Below are 15,087 nucleotides of genomic sequence, written 5' to 3' on the forward strand. Positions count from 1 at the left end.
ACTGTGTTCTTTTTGCAGATGACACAAACTTTTTATGTAGAGGTAAAACTGATTACAGTCAGGAAATATTAGAAAAATCTAAATCATGGTTTAACTGTAACAAACTTACGTTAAACGAGCAGAAAACCCAGACAATAGTGTTTAGTTCCAATAGATGGGTTAAACCATCTGAACCAGTAAAGTTACTAGGTATTACTATGGATACAAAGTTGAACTGGTCGCACCATATTGAAGGATTGTGTAAGAAGCTCGCCTCACAGATTTTTGCCATGCGCAGATTGGCTACTTCTGTGAGTCGAGATATTCTTGGGTCAGTTTATTTTGGAATGGTTCATAGTATCCTGACATATTGCATAATTCTTTGGGGAAACTCGTCCTACGCATATAAAATTTTCACTTTTCAGAAAGCAGCAATCCAAATTATTGACTCAGCAGAATATCGCGCCAACTGCAAACCCTTGTTTAAAAAGTATGGCATTCTTCCTTTACCTTCTATATATATATATATATATATATATATATATATATATATATATATATATATATATATATATATATATATATATGTATATATATATATATATATTTGAAAGTTTGTTAACTGTTCATAATAATATACAAGATGTAAAAACACATGCTGATCAATATCAGTACAATACACGAAACAAAAGTCATATCATTATACCATATTCCAGATTGTGTATTACATAATTTAATACAATAGATTGTGTGATTGTGACTATCTATCTATCTATCATCTCATCATTTCATAATTCTTTTCTACTACTAATAATAAGAGAGAAGTAAAATTTTGGAAAATAAGTATTTACTTTAAATTGTTTAAACAAATTACTTAGTTAAATAAACTTTTCACAAATTAACTAATTCAATTTTTATAATCTATGCAACGAGGTACCTACCCCAAATTAAAAAAAAAACAACATCAATTTTCATTGAATAGAACCAAAGATATTTCGACTTTTATAAATTTGAATTTATGAATTCAGTTTTTGAATTAGTACAATTAGTCTAGGCGGGATCTGTTTTCGATTAGACATTTTCCATAGGAAGCTATTTTTTTGATGGAATCCCTTCAGGATGTGCCCAATATCGATAATCACGATATGCGCCAGTCGCAAACCCTGTGTTAAATTTTTTATTTAACAAAATCTGAAAACAATTGAAAATTTCTCATTTTTTGCTCCTATTTTCGTTTATAATTCGGAAAATATTGATCCTAGAGAAAAAATTATAACAAGTTAAAAGTTTCTTTATTCAATTCTACACAATATTTCGTTAGCTAGAAATTGAAAATTTAATGTTTATTGTTGAAAAATAGCAATAATTGAAAAAAAGTACAAAAAAATGAAGTTAATCCTTTAAATGTTTTCGACTTTCTAAACTTGACCTACAAGCTCCATATTCCGCCTAGAAAAACCTTTTAATATGTTTAAAACGTGTGCTAAATTTTGTTAAGATTGGTCGGATAGGTTTTGCATAATAATTTTGCAACCCAACCTACTGGAAAAAAATCGCAAATTTTCAAATTTATAGTAGGCCCTAAATAAAGCCCTTAGATAGTTGCAAATTTGTTTACATATAAAAGAAGGCTCAAACTTTCAAACGCATTTTGTAAAATTCAAATCGGTTCCCTAGGAGAGCTTAGAAATTTTTTTAAAGTTTTAAACATTTTTTATATATATTAATCTTATAAACAAATTGAATAACTTTACGAGCTTTAAACATATCAATTTCAAAATTTATACACTTAAAGAACATTAAAAGACGCTTCTTTAACCTTTTCACAAAAAAAAGATACATTCGGCTTACTGGTTGCCGAGATATTGAAGGTCAAAGTTGGCATACATTTGTAACCATTAGTGATAGAGGGCTCGTTTTTAAACAAATACCCTCGTCTTGTCAATTACTTTTTATATGAAAAGTTTTACGTAGTGCTTTTTATGGCAACATCAATAAAAAAGACAAATAAAAAACCGTTTTCGCGTAAAATGTCCCTCGGAATGCATGAGAGGTGGTGGTGGGGGACATTCATTCGAAATGTGAATCGGCGAGTTCAAAATCATAGGGCGCGCTAAAAATTGCATTATCTCGGCTTCTTGTTAACCAATTTTGCTCTTTTTTTTTTGAATCGATGTCTCGGACGACAAGGATTTCAAATATTATATTTTCAAATGCCATTTTTAATTGCAAAATTGGGAAATTTGCAATAAACAATTGTATGTTAAACAAGTAATTGCATTTTTTCTTCATGCATTTTTTTTGGGCTTGCAATTTATACATTGAAGTAAATTGTTACTTTTAGTAAACAAATATGTATTTTTAAATTGTTAATAAATTATTTAAATTGTTAAAACAAAGGCAAACGAAAAAAAATTTTTTTTCATAAATAAACTTTATTTTGACTCAATCTTCAATAATTTTTTTTAAAGTCTTTTTTTTTTTGAAAGGACAAGAAACTTCAGGTCTGACCTTGACCTTCAATATCTCGGCAACCAGTAAGCCGAATGTATCGTTTTTAAAGAAGCGTCTTTTAATGTTCTTTAAGTGTATAAATTTTGAAATTGATATGTTTAAAGCTCGTAAAGTTATTCAATTTGTTTATAAGCCTAAAAAATGTTTAAAACTTTAAAACAATTTCTAGGCTCTCCTAGTGAACCGATTTGAATTTTACAAGAAGCGTTTGAAAGTTTGAGCCTTCCTTTATATGCAAAAAAAATTGCAACTATCTGAGAGCCTTATTTAGGGCCTACTATAAATTTGAAAATTTGCGATTTTTTTTCCAGCAGGCTAGATTGAAAAATTATTATGCAAAACCTATCCGACCGATCTTAACAAAATTTAGCACACGTTTTAAACAAATTAAATAGTTTTTCTAGGCGGAATATGGAGCTTGTAGGTCAAGTTTAGAAAGTTGAAAACATTTAAAGGATTAACTTCATTTTTTTGTACTTTTTTTTCAATTATTGCTATTTTTCAACAATAAACATTAAATTTTCAATTTCTAGCTAACGAAATATTGTGTAGAGTTGAATAAAGAAACTTTTAACTTGTTATAATTTTTTCTCTAGGATCAATATTTTCCGAATTATAAACGAAAATAGGAGCAAAAAAATGAGAAATTTTCAATTTTTTTCAAATTTTGTTAAATAAAAAATTTAGCACAGGGTTTGCGACTGGCGCATATTGTGATTATCGATATTGGGCACATCCTGAAGGGATTCCAGCAAAAAAATAGCTTCCTATGGAAAATGTCCATTATGGTCTGAATTTCTACAGATCCCGCCTAGTCTAAATCGAGAAATACAAAAAAGCGCTAACTCGAGTTCTAATGGTCGTAGGACGTTGTATTTTTTAAATTCGTGTAAAAATGCCAACATGCCAATGAATTTTTTTGTGATATTGTCCTTATTCTCACGCGAAATTAAATTTTTGTTGTGCATTTTTAGAAAAGTTCAACTTCGAAGCGATTTTTGCAATAATTGAGCAACAAATTAACAAAAATCACTTTACAAACTCTCATTTTCAATGATTTTATATGCTTTTTCTGTAAAATTGTGTCACTTTTCCATACAATGTACCGGTCTTCACCTAGAGTATTTAAAATCAAAAAGCAATCTTACATTGTTTATATATTGTTTATAAGTAAAAAATGACGATTATTCTTTTGCATATTTTGTTTATTCCATATTGTTACCACCAAATTTATCAAAAGCAGTGGTTAGATCCTACAGTTACCTGTATCAAAGAGTGCCACGAAAAATACTTTTTATTTGGTAATTTATTTGGTCTAATATTTTACGTGACTGATTTACTGATTTACATCGTAGAATATTTCTCATATATAATTTCGAAGTATATTTTTAAAATGTGTTAATAATGTCTATCATTAATATTCGTGTTACTTAATGAGCCTTTTCTTCGATATTTAATCTGGAAAACTTATAAATGATTGTAAATTGTATTTTATACAAATTCGTACAATGATTGCATTGCGTGTTTCCGTGGTAAAGAAAAACCAAAGTTTTGAAAATACCCCTAATAACGGCTACTTTTGATTATTTTTACAGAACAATTGAGCTTGTAATATACAGCAATTATATAGTAATCATATCAGCCGTTTTTGTTGTGTTAGAGAAGATTACATTATTAAAGAAAATATTAAAGTGGAATCCTACAAATACAAAACTTAGAAGAAGACCAAAGTGCAAATGAGAAGATCAGGTCAGAAGATATCAACAGAATGAAGATATCTAACTGGAGAACAAAAATAGAAAATAGACAGGAATTGAGCTTAATCACCAATCGGTCGAAATCGGAAAGGGAAAGGGAAATAGTAGCTATTCTCTTCTACTTCTTCTTTTTTTTATGTAGACATGGCTGTCTGTTTTTCAATGAGCCTCTAGTAAGTTGTCGTTCCATCGTTTTCCTACTGATCGTCTTCCTATTGGGGAACCGTCTCTTGCCGTCTTTACTACTCTATTTGTTGTCAGTCGGTTTATATGATTGTTCTATTCTATTCTTTTATTTCTTACCCAGTTCTTGATGTTCTCCACCTTGCATCTACGTCGTATATTGGTACTTCTAGCTTTGTCCCATAGTGTCTTTTTTTCTCTGCTGTGTTTTCATCTCTGCCGTTTCTAACATCCTTTTTGTCCTCTCTGTATCAGGTCGTGTTTCTGCCGCGTATGTCATTATTGGTCTGATGACTGTTTCGTAAATTCTACCTTTCATTTCTTTCCCGATATTTTTATTTCTCCATATTGTTTTATTCATGCAACCTGCGGCTCCGTTTGCTCTATTCACTTGATCTTCCACTTCAGTTTCGAGCTTTCCGTAGCTAGATATGTGATGCCTATATATTTAAACTCCATCACTTATTCTATTATCTGACCTTCCAGCTCCAATTTACATCTTAAATTTTCTGGCGGTTGTATTAAATTGGTTAGCAGAATATATGGGAAAATAATAAAAAATCGAATAGAAGAAGAATACCAAGATATGGAAGCCGAAGAACAGGCTGGTTTTCGTGCAGGTCGATCTACAATAAACCATGTCTTCTCTATTACTCAGATAATTGAAAAGAAAGTTGCTCGTGGCCAAGAAGTCCATCTGACGTTCGTAGACCTTAGGAAAGCATATGATAGTATCCCGCTTGATAAATTATGGGAGGCACTGGGGAAAACAAATATAAATATAGAATTGATTGAAGCAGTAAAAACGTTGTACTACCAACAAACAACAAGAATTAAAACAGGAAATCTGATAACACCGGGATTCAAAGTGACTAAAGGACTAAGACAAGGATGCTGTATATCCCCAACATTATTCAAAATATACCTCGAAGCAGCACTCAACAAATGGAAGAAAAAATGTACGAATATGGGCATACCACTAATAGACTTAACTTTGTACACTCTGTGCTTTGCGGATGACCAGGTCATCATCGCACAGGACTCTGAAGACCTTAGTTACATGATGCGAAAACTATTAGAAGATTTTACAGAGTGGGGTTTGGAAGTGAATATGGAAAAAACTGAGTACATGAGTATCGGAGGAGATCAACATAACCTTCTCGTAGAGGAAAATCAAGAGATCAAACTATGTGATAACTACAAATACCTAGGAGTAAAGATCACTCAAGACGGAAAATTAGATGCAGCCATTAAGGAACGAAATACACAGGGAAGGAAAGGCATAGCCTTACTAAACAGCATACTGTGAGATAAAAACATCTCTAAAGACAATAAAAGAAGAATATACAACACCATAATAAAAAGTATCACAACATATGGATGCGAAGTGTGGCCCCTAAAAGACAGATCAGAGAAAATGCTTAGAGCAACAGAAATGGACTTCTGGCGCCGCTCGGCGGGAATCTCCAGACGCGACAGAATAACAAACGGGAGAGTCCGAGAAATCATGGCGGTTACACATAATATTGTTGATGACATCAAAACGACACAACTCGGTACGGACACGTAAGGAGAATGCCGGAGAATAGAATACCAAGACAAATTCTTGAATGGCAACCAAGAGGTAGGCGAAGACCAGGAAGGCCTAGAAGAAGTTGGAGAGAAGGAGTTGATAAAGAAATCAGAGAAAGAGAATTGGAGGACGATTTATGGAACGATAGAATGAGATGGAGATTGGAAATCGGAAGACGTCGAAGAACGTTGTAAACCGAAATTATATATATATATATATATATATATATATATATATATATATATATATATATATATATATATATATATATATATATGTATTAAATTGGTGCATCATACGTTGTAAATCATCTTCACTTTGAGGGAGTAGTATTGCATTGTCTGCATAGCAGATTAAGTTGTTCTTCTCCCATTTGGTACCTTTTTTTAGTTCTTACTTCTTTTATTATTTCATCCATAATAAGGTTGAACAATAGAGGACACAGGGAATCTCCCTGTCCTATTTCATTGCCAGCTTCAACAGGGTCGGTTAGTTCTTGTTCTACTTTTACTTTTATTGTGTTGTTTTGGTAAGATATTTTGGATCTTTTTGATTATTCTTATAGGTATCTCTCTTGCGTACAATAGGTGGATAACGTCCTTTAATTTAACCCAACCAAATGCCTTCTTAAGGTCCACGAAACATAGATATGCCTGTTTGTTGTATTCTAATGATAACCTCATTATAAATATAGCGTCGGTGCATGATCTTCCCGACCTAAAACCTTGTTCTTCTGCTAGTGTTATAATTTAATTCAATTTATTTGTTATCAATTTGGTTATTAATTGTAGTGTTGTGTTTAATAAATTAATTCCTCTGTAATTTTCCGGGTCCGATTTGTCTCCCCTTTTGAAGAGAGGTATTCGGATGCTTGATCTAGATTCTTGAGGGATTCTGTTTTGTTCTATTATCTTTTGGATTAGTTTTAATAGTTGTTTGATCAGATCTGGTCCTCCGTACTTTAGGAGTTCGTTCGGGATTCTGTCATCACCTAGTAACTTCCTATTTTTTAATTTTCTTAATGCTTCCTTTACCTCTTTGTCCTCAATATGTATTTCTTCGTTTGTCGCCACCTCTGGTGTTGGTGGTTCATTATCGTCACCTTTAGCAAATAGGGATCGAAAGTAGTCTACCCATGTTTCCTTCTGAATGTGTTTCGTTTTTATTAGTTCGTTCATCTCTTTTCTTTGTCCTCTGATCATTCTCCATATTTCTGTTTGTGTTCCATAAAAGTCGTGTTCCATCTGTTTTGAGAAGCTTTGCCAGTGTTCCCTTTTTTTTGTCTAACTAAATTAGTCGTTTTATTTCTGATTCGTCTGTAGTGGTTATATACCTGTTGTGTTTGTTGTGTTTTGTATTGTAAAAAAAGCTTTCTTCTTTTCTTCACATTTTTCTTTATTTCCTCTCTGAACCATGTTGTTTTCTTTTTTAATACGTTAGTTTTCGTTACTTTCCTCGTTACTTTTCACTTACCTGCGTTAATTATGTTATTTTTGAGTTTTTCCTAGCTTTCCTCGATGTTATCATTTTCTAATATTTTATTATGTTGATAATTCCATGGTTACAAAGAGTTGCTAATGTTGAGGTACTTTGTCGCATGTGTAAACAAAAAGAATTACTAAGAATAATCAAAGAGAGGAAAATGCAATACTTGGGTCATGTGTTGAGAGGCGAAAGATATGAATTACTTCAAGTTATACTGGAAGGAAAAGTACAGGGCAAAAGATCAGTAGGAAGACGCCAGAACTCGTGGCTGAAAGACCTGAGGAGATGGTTCGACCGCTCATCCGCAGAAATCTTTCGCGCAGCAGTTTCCAGAACTACAATTGCCATTTGTATCGCCAACCTTCGAAAGGAGACGGCGTCATGGGAAGAATATTTTATTCCCAGCTTGACTAGTGGCTATTGAAATGGAAATTGGTTTATTTTAAATTTCTTTGTTTTACCTTCCTGATTAATTTCTACATTCTCTGTATTATTAATACCATTTAATAATACTGCCATTAATCAGAAAAGTAAATAAGCTAAAGACATTTTGATTCATAAATTATTCCCTGCTTCCACTTATTGTATTATTATATTGAATAATTTTTTAACCACACTGTACACTCGCATTAAATCGTAGATGCTAATTGGCGGTAAACAATGTGTCATTCATCGACGGATTTAAAAAGATAATTACCCCTCAATTATCCCGACATAAACCACAATTTATACCAATTTATGTACCTACAACGAAAAAAATTAGCGGCTCGTGCAGTCTTCGTCTGCAACATTGACCTCTTTTATCGCGAAACCAACACAAAGCCCAAATTTGGGTAATTGCTTGCATTTATTACACCAACACACCGAATAGTCGCCGAAAATTTTTATTTATCGTCTCAGAACAATAAAAAATCGTGATGAATGATACTGGGTTTATTAGAAGTTTGAGTCACGCTATGGATTCATCTATTTTTTTGGAACTTGACCTTACGTATCGACATAGCCAAATTGGGACGTCGATGATTGCCGTACTAGGTGGAGTGAGGATGTTACACAAAGTGATACAAAGTATTTTCATTTGTTAGACTTTTATGGAAGAAAAACAGGTGACACTTCTCAACGTGATATATAAATTACCTTATATTTACAGATTCAATAAATTCCCTTCATATTATACAGATAATCCAGTCTAGTTATGCAAAAATTATCCATTTCACGGCAAAATTCTTCGCAGATTTTCTGAAGCTTTTAAGACATAGGTGGGGGTTACTAGATGACGAATAGAAGAAAAAGTACTCGTATTTTTACCTTGCGTTTTTTTTAACAATAATTTATGGTCACAATTTGATTTTTTGTCTATAATTTGTTTTCCCTATATTTTACATAAACAATATTTATATCATTTTTTTATATCAAGAATATCTTTATTTTCCCGTTTTTTAAATTAAAATTGATTAATAACACAGGTCTGCGACCAAAATATTGTTTAAAATTTAATAAGTGATTTTCATACTGTTTTTAACGCTGATTTCGGGAAAAAAAGTAAAAAAATTCCATCACGTACAGTTATTTCACAAAATTATATAATAAAGGGTAATTAGAAGAAACCAGCAGTATTTTCATGTCAGCACTTACGTACTCCCTCCCCATCCACATGCTGACACACTGCGCCTTCTTTCATGTCAGTGCCTATCTGTCGCGCTGCCCCTTTCCCTGCTATTAACAAGCAGTGAGCCACTTATACTGTCCTACAGTTAACAGTAGCTCTTTACTTGGTGCAGTTTATGTATTGTTTTTATTAGTGCTTTAAAGTAGTGATTGTTTTCTTGTGTTTTGAAATTATTGTGTCGTATAGACAATGGCTACCAAAGGATTGATAAACTCGCCAGATTGCTTTTATTACATTTGCGGAAACTATACCGTTAACAAGCAACAAAGATACTCTTCCGATTTCGTTAAAAAAGTATATTTCGCCTATTTTGGTATAAAGTTAGGCGCTTAAGATAAGTCTTGGGCGAAACACAAAATTTGTCCAGTGTGTGTTGAAGAACTGAGACAATGGTTTCAAGGTAAAAAGCATTCCTTACCTTTTGCAATACCACTGGTTTGGAGGGAGTCCAAAAATCATAGTGATGACTGCTATTTTTGTTCTTGCAACGTACGCGGATTTAAGTTGAAACACAAAAAGGATATTTCTTACCCTAACATTCAATTAGCCATTCGCTCTGTCCCTCATGGACCTGAAGTGCCAAAACCTTCTCCTGTAAATCATTTGGATAAAATACATGATGATCACGAGCCATTGCTTCAGCAAGGTGTTAGTGAAGAAGACAGTGATTGCTACAATCCTGACGCAACCGATCAGCAAACTCTGCTATTATAACTATACACAGTTTTGTTGCTTTCTCTGTAAATGGAACAGCACAGACAGAAAGCAACACTACATAAAAAAGCTTGGCGTTTGAGATAAACGGGTTAAAAATGTTGAGACATGGACATCTTTTAAATTAGTAGTTACTGTTTTCCTAGGTAACAAAAGAGATCCAAACTACAAGACAATCGTAGACATGATCGGCAACTATAAAAAGCGGTGATGTAACATGAGCAGTAAACTTCACTTTCTCCATTCACATCTTGACTACTTTAAGGCAAACCTTGGTGATGTCAGTGAAGAGTAGGGAGAAAGATTTCATCAAGACATTAAAGAAATGAAAAAAAGATTCCACGCAAGATGAAACTAAGCATCATAGTAGATGGATGATGAAAGCACTGCTGGATGATGAAAAGAGTGTCCTCAACGTGTCCACGGCCGGAAAAACAGTAAAAGAGACTTCGAAAAAAAGCAAAAGCGTTATTAAAAAGACTTACGAGCTTAAAGAGAAATGTAAGTGTACTAGAAATGTATTTTAAAACATGATTAATAAATAAACTAAATTTACTAACGTTGGAAAGAAAAAGGTGAAAAATTGCTTCTTACATTTTGTTATTATACCCAAACATACTCTCAACTTTGTGAGAAAACCTGACGTGATAGACAAAAATGATTTACATTTTTGAAATCAACGCTGAAAAGTACATAAAACCCAGTTATCAAATTTCAAACAACTTTCGAAAAATATTTTTTGCAGGCCTGTGTAATTTAAGGAGATATTTGCAAGCAGTTTTTTTGCACTAATTTATAAATTTTATTAATTTTTTTAATAACAAAATAAAATGTTATTAATACATTTGAACATCCAAGAATTATCATCTTTTAAATTTGTGCGAAATTTTCCCTCGATCGGTTAAATAGTTTAAAAGTTATTTAATTTATTTATCCCTGAGACTAAATATTTAAACTATTGAACTTGCTCTATTAATGATGCTAGACACTTTTAGCAAATTTCATAGGATTCTTTAAGACTTAAACTATCTCAGAAGTTAAATGCATATTGCGTTTTCATCGAAATTATTTACAAAATAAACGTTTGAAAAAGGGGTATGTTTTTCACTTATAAACAATTATAATAACTTCTATATTTTTCAAGGTACAGACTTGTACGTACAACCATTGGATAGCTGGTAAAAAAACTTACATTAAAAAAAAACCTTCCATGACGAATAGGAACGAAGTTGGGGACTATTTTTTAAAAAATCATATCTCCATTGTTTATAAACATTAAGAAGTAAAATTTGCACAAATTTTGAATGAAAATCTCAACTTTATACTGAAACTTACAGCTATAAAATTCATCCAATTTTTCAAAACTTACAGCCCTTCGAAACGAAGCTACTTTCGAAATATCGACATAGGAAAATGAAAGGGGATAACTGTTTCAGCTCCGTTTTTTTTTTCGAGATCGGTACTTCAAATTGAAACACGTAGGAAAATTTACATTATATCTACTTCCATTGCAGCTAAAAGATTCTTTTTTTAATCTGGGGTAGCTCGTCGAAATATGAATAACTACATAGTTTTCACTGGCCGGGAAATATGGGAAACCTCGGAAAAATTGAGTCCATTTGAAATTCATCGTAAAAACTTACTTTTTTTTTTAATTTGGCTGGAATAGTCTGTCGCAGTATTAATAATGATGACATAATATTCACACCCCCGAAAATATCGGAAAATCCCGGAAAATAAATAAACGGGAAAATAAAGATTTTTTGATATAAAAAAAATGATATAAATATTTTTTATGTAAAATATAAGGAAAAAAACTTATAGACAAAAAATCAAATTGTGACCATAAATTATTCTTTAAAAAAAACGCCAGGTAAAAATACGAGTACTTTTTCATCTATTCGTCATCTAGTAACCCCCACCTATGTCTTAAAAGCTTCAGATATCTGCGAAAAATGTTTCGACCTTTTTTAACCAGACTGGGCTAAGACAATTAACGGAGCACTTGCATTTTAAACTTAAAATTTTAATTTTCTTTAAACTTTTATTATTATAATAACGTAAACACAAATGAAACAAACTGTTTTAAGTAATTTTTAATAAAACTTATTCTTAAACTTGTGCTTATCCTAACAAAAAATGTATAAAAAATCAGAAATAAACAATACACTATTCTTATCACTTTTAAAAGTATAAAGGTAGCTGTTGGTATTTTATTGTTATTCTTTTGTTTTGTGCTTCACTTAATCTCTGAACACGCAGAAAAATATAACAATATTGTAAAAAAACTTGTTCTTAAATAACTGATATTAGGCCGCTTCTTTATACAATATTTTAGATTCGTATCACAAAAACCACACTATTAAATCAATTTAACAAAGTTTGGTTTTTTAAATCTAACACGCACCTAACGAATTAAGAAAGCTATTAAACCGAAACTTAAATCTGCCGTTTTCAAGATCCATCGCCTAGATAAAAGAAATGTATCAACTTTATGAACTACGGAAAGTTTTTCCGTCACGCTATCGAAGTTTAGAAAAGTTTAGAATTAGAACAGAACTTCTTTGATGTTTTACAAAAAGTACAGTGAGGAACGAATATTTTTCTAACAGATACAAAGTCTTGATTCACAAGAGAATTACATTCAATTGACTTATGTGTATTTTGCCACATAATTTAACAATTTTGAATATCTTATACGTAGGCGGTCGGATAAGTACTTAGCCTTACCGCCCGATGGCGACACTATCTAAAGAGAAATCTACTATCGTGTAATCATCGATATAATATAATAAGGCTGAAACCTACGAATAAAGACTTACGTCCAAAGTAGCGAGTAACAATGGCAGATCTTGTTTCCGGAATGTCAGTGGTATACGAAAAAAATTCTTCTGGTACATATATATGTACAATAAACATTTTTTTAGGTGTCATTTACACTTAAATAAAAGATATAATGACATATAACATTGTAAAATTAAAAAATTATTATTTTTATAACATAAAAACACATATATTTTACAGGTATGCAGTATCGCGCGCCACTGATGTGACTGGATGCAAAATATTAAAATTTAACTAATTTATTAATTTACCAAAAAGAAAACATTAAATTATTGACTTGAACACATAATATTACCTGCTTAACTTTAAAATATCGGGAAATAATTATTCAACTGTCAAATTTACGTCAAACATTGTAGCTAGTAATATGACGTCAGTACCGTCATCTATCAGCTAAATGTAAAAATATCAATATCTCCTTAGTATATTATATCGATGCATGTAATACATTCTCGTAGACGTCTTATGTCAAAATTTCAGCCTAATCGCACTTGACTGCATAAAAGAAAATGCAGTTTGGGACTTCCTTTATCAACTTAAAACTTGTAAGCAAGCAAAACGACATACATTACAATAATGTAGGTAATGCCTTTAATACCTCTAATGTCTTTTTGAAGAAGCGTTCCCTTTTTCAGTCCTCTATTTCCCAGTGCATAGCGTCTAAGGTAGGCATCAGACTGCCCGACCGACCACGACCAACCGTCCGACGGCAAACAACCAACTTTTATATTTTTATTTTTAAACTCACAATACTCGTTCGTGTTCCATCGACCGACCGTCAAAACGTCAGGAGGGTGTAGCAACATAACCACATTTTTGTAATATTATTTTACGGGGCTTTTTGTGGAAAATTGAATTATGGATAAAATTAGCAGCAATAATTCTACTGATAAATTGTTTATCAATTATTTGATGTGGAGACTTCTTCGTAGGCGTAGGACAGTTTGGGTGCATGACATTTTTTTAAAAAGACAAAAACAAGGAGAATTCTTTGTGTTAATATCCCATTCTATTAAATGATTCTATTAAATTTCAAAATTTTATTGCATGAGCAAGCCCAAATTGTATAAGTTAATTACAAATAATTTTGAAATATCAATGGTCAATGTCATTACTCAAAACAGTATAAATGAATGCGAAATGTTCCATATTCATCGACCAAACGATCAAAAATTCCAACAAGTCCGAATTTCAAAACTGGACGATCGCGATCGGTCCTGTAAGTGATGGACGGTCCACCAGTCTGACTCTGCGCATATATTTGCATAGACTCGTAATGTTAGTCGATCGTGGACGGTCGGTCTGGTCGAGCAGTCTGATTCCTCCCTAACCCTAAGATATTCATGGTTAACGATATTAATGAACTCGGTACGGTGACAACTGACGTCTAGCACTTCAGTAGACGTAGACAAAGAGAAAACATTACTTGAAAAAAGGTTATTGACTACAGATAGAACAATGCCATTGACTATCTTAGTATTCACACATGAAACATTTTTGAAGTCACCGGTGGCCAAGAACAAGGTTGTTTGTGTGTTTTCCACAACCTGAAAAGTGTCTTTTGTGGTAATCAGTAAGCTACCATTATTTTTTAAATTTACTAACTTGCTAAATTCCCCAACAGAAGCATAAGAATGGTCGTATTGTGGTTTAAATAAACATTGAATACAATCTAAACACTTTAACTTGTTAAACTGTTTGTTTGGGCTGTTAGGCCGTTGTGTTCTGAGATTAGTTCTAAGAAAACTAATCTCAGAAGACAACGGCCTAATAGCCCGAACAAACAGTTTAACAAGTTAGACGATGGCCGTGACAGCCTAACGCATTTTACTTGTAACACTTTAGGTTGGAAACAATTTTCCTAATAATAAATCCACGCACATAAAAAAGTCCACACATTATAAAAGATTAATTTGGATTTCTCATCTCCTACCAATACAATGTTCAAGTCTTCCGGAAGCAGATCTATGTCAGTTTCTATTTCATTATCTTCAAAGAATATCTTTTCCTTCATTACCACTATATTTGGAGTATATACATTTCCCTCATACTCTATACTCTATACAATACAATCGACAACATGAGAGAAATTAATATTATGATTTAAAAATACACTTCTACAGGTAAAAATGAATATTTTTCGTCCAGGACATTATCTTACCTAACCTAACCTAACCACTCATACAAAATTTCATATAATCATCACGGGAAACAAATGAAATTTCAAAGAATGTTTACTTTTTTTGTCCCTTTATTTGTGTCCACCTAGCGGACAAGACGCGCACTAAACTAGGCTTAATTTATTGTGTTTCAGTTCTACATCTAGATTATTATTACATTACGCTTACACAGCATTAGTTGTAATGCCA

General features: G+C 32.2%; 1 protein-coding gene across 5 annotated transcripts in view; it reads left to right on the forward strand.

The window, feature by feature from the left end:
• Nucleotides 1–15,087, forward strand: part of LOC140447393 (four and a half LIM domains protein 2-like) — a 402,290-nt gene that overhangs the window by 384,869 nt on the left and 2,334 nt on the right. The gene's annotated exons all lie outside the window — the stretch shown is intronic.

The sequence above is a fragment of the Diabrotica undecimpunctata genome, chromosome 8 (assembly GCF_040954645.1).
Source record: "Diabrotica undecimpunctata isolate CICGRU chromosome 8, icDiaUnde3, whole genome shotgun sequence".
Lineage (NCBI taxonomy): Eukaryota > Metazoa > Arthropoda > Insecta > Coleoptera > Chrysomelidae > Diabrotica > Diabrotica undecimpunctata.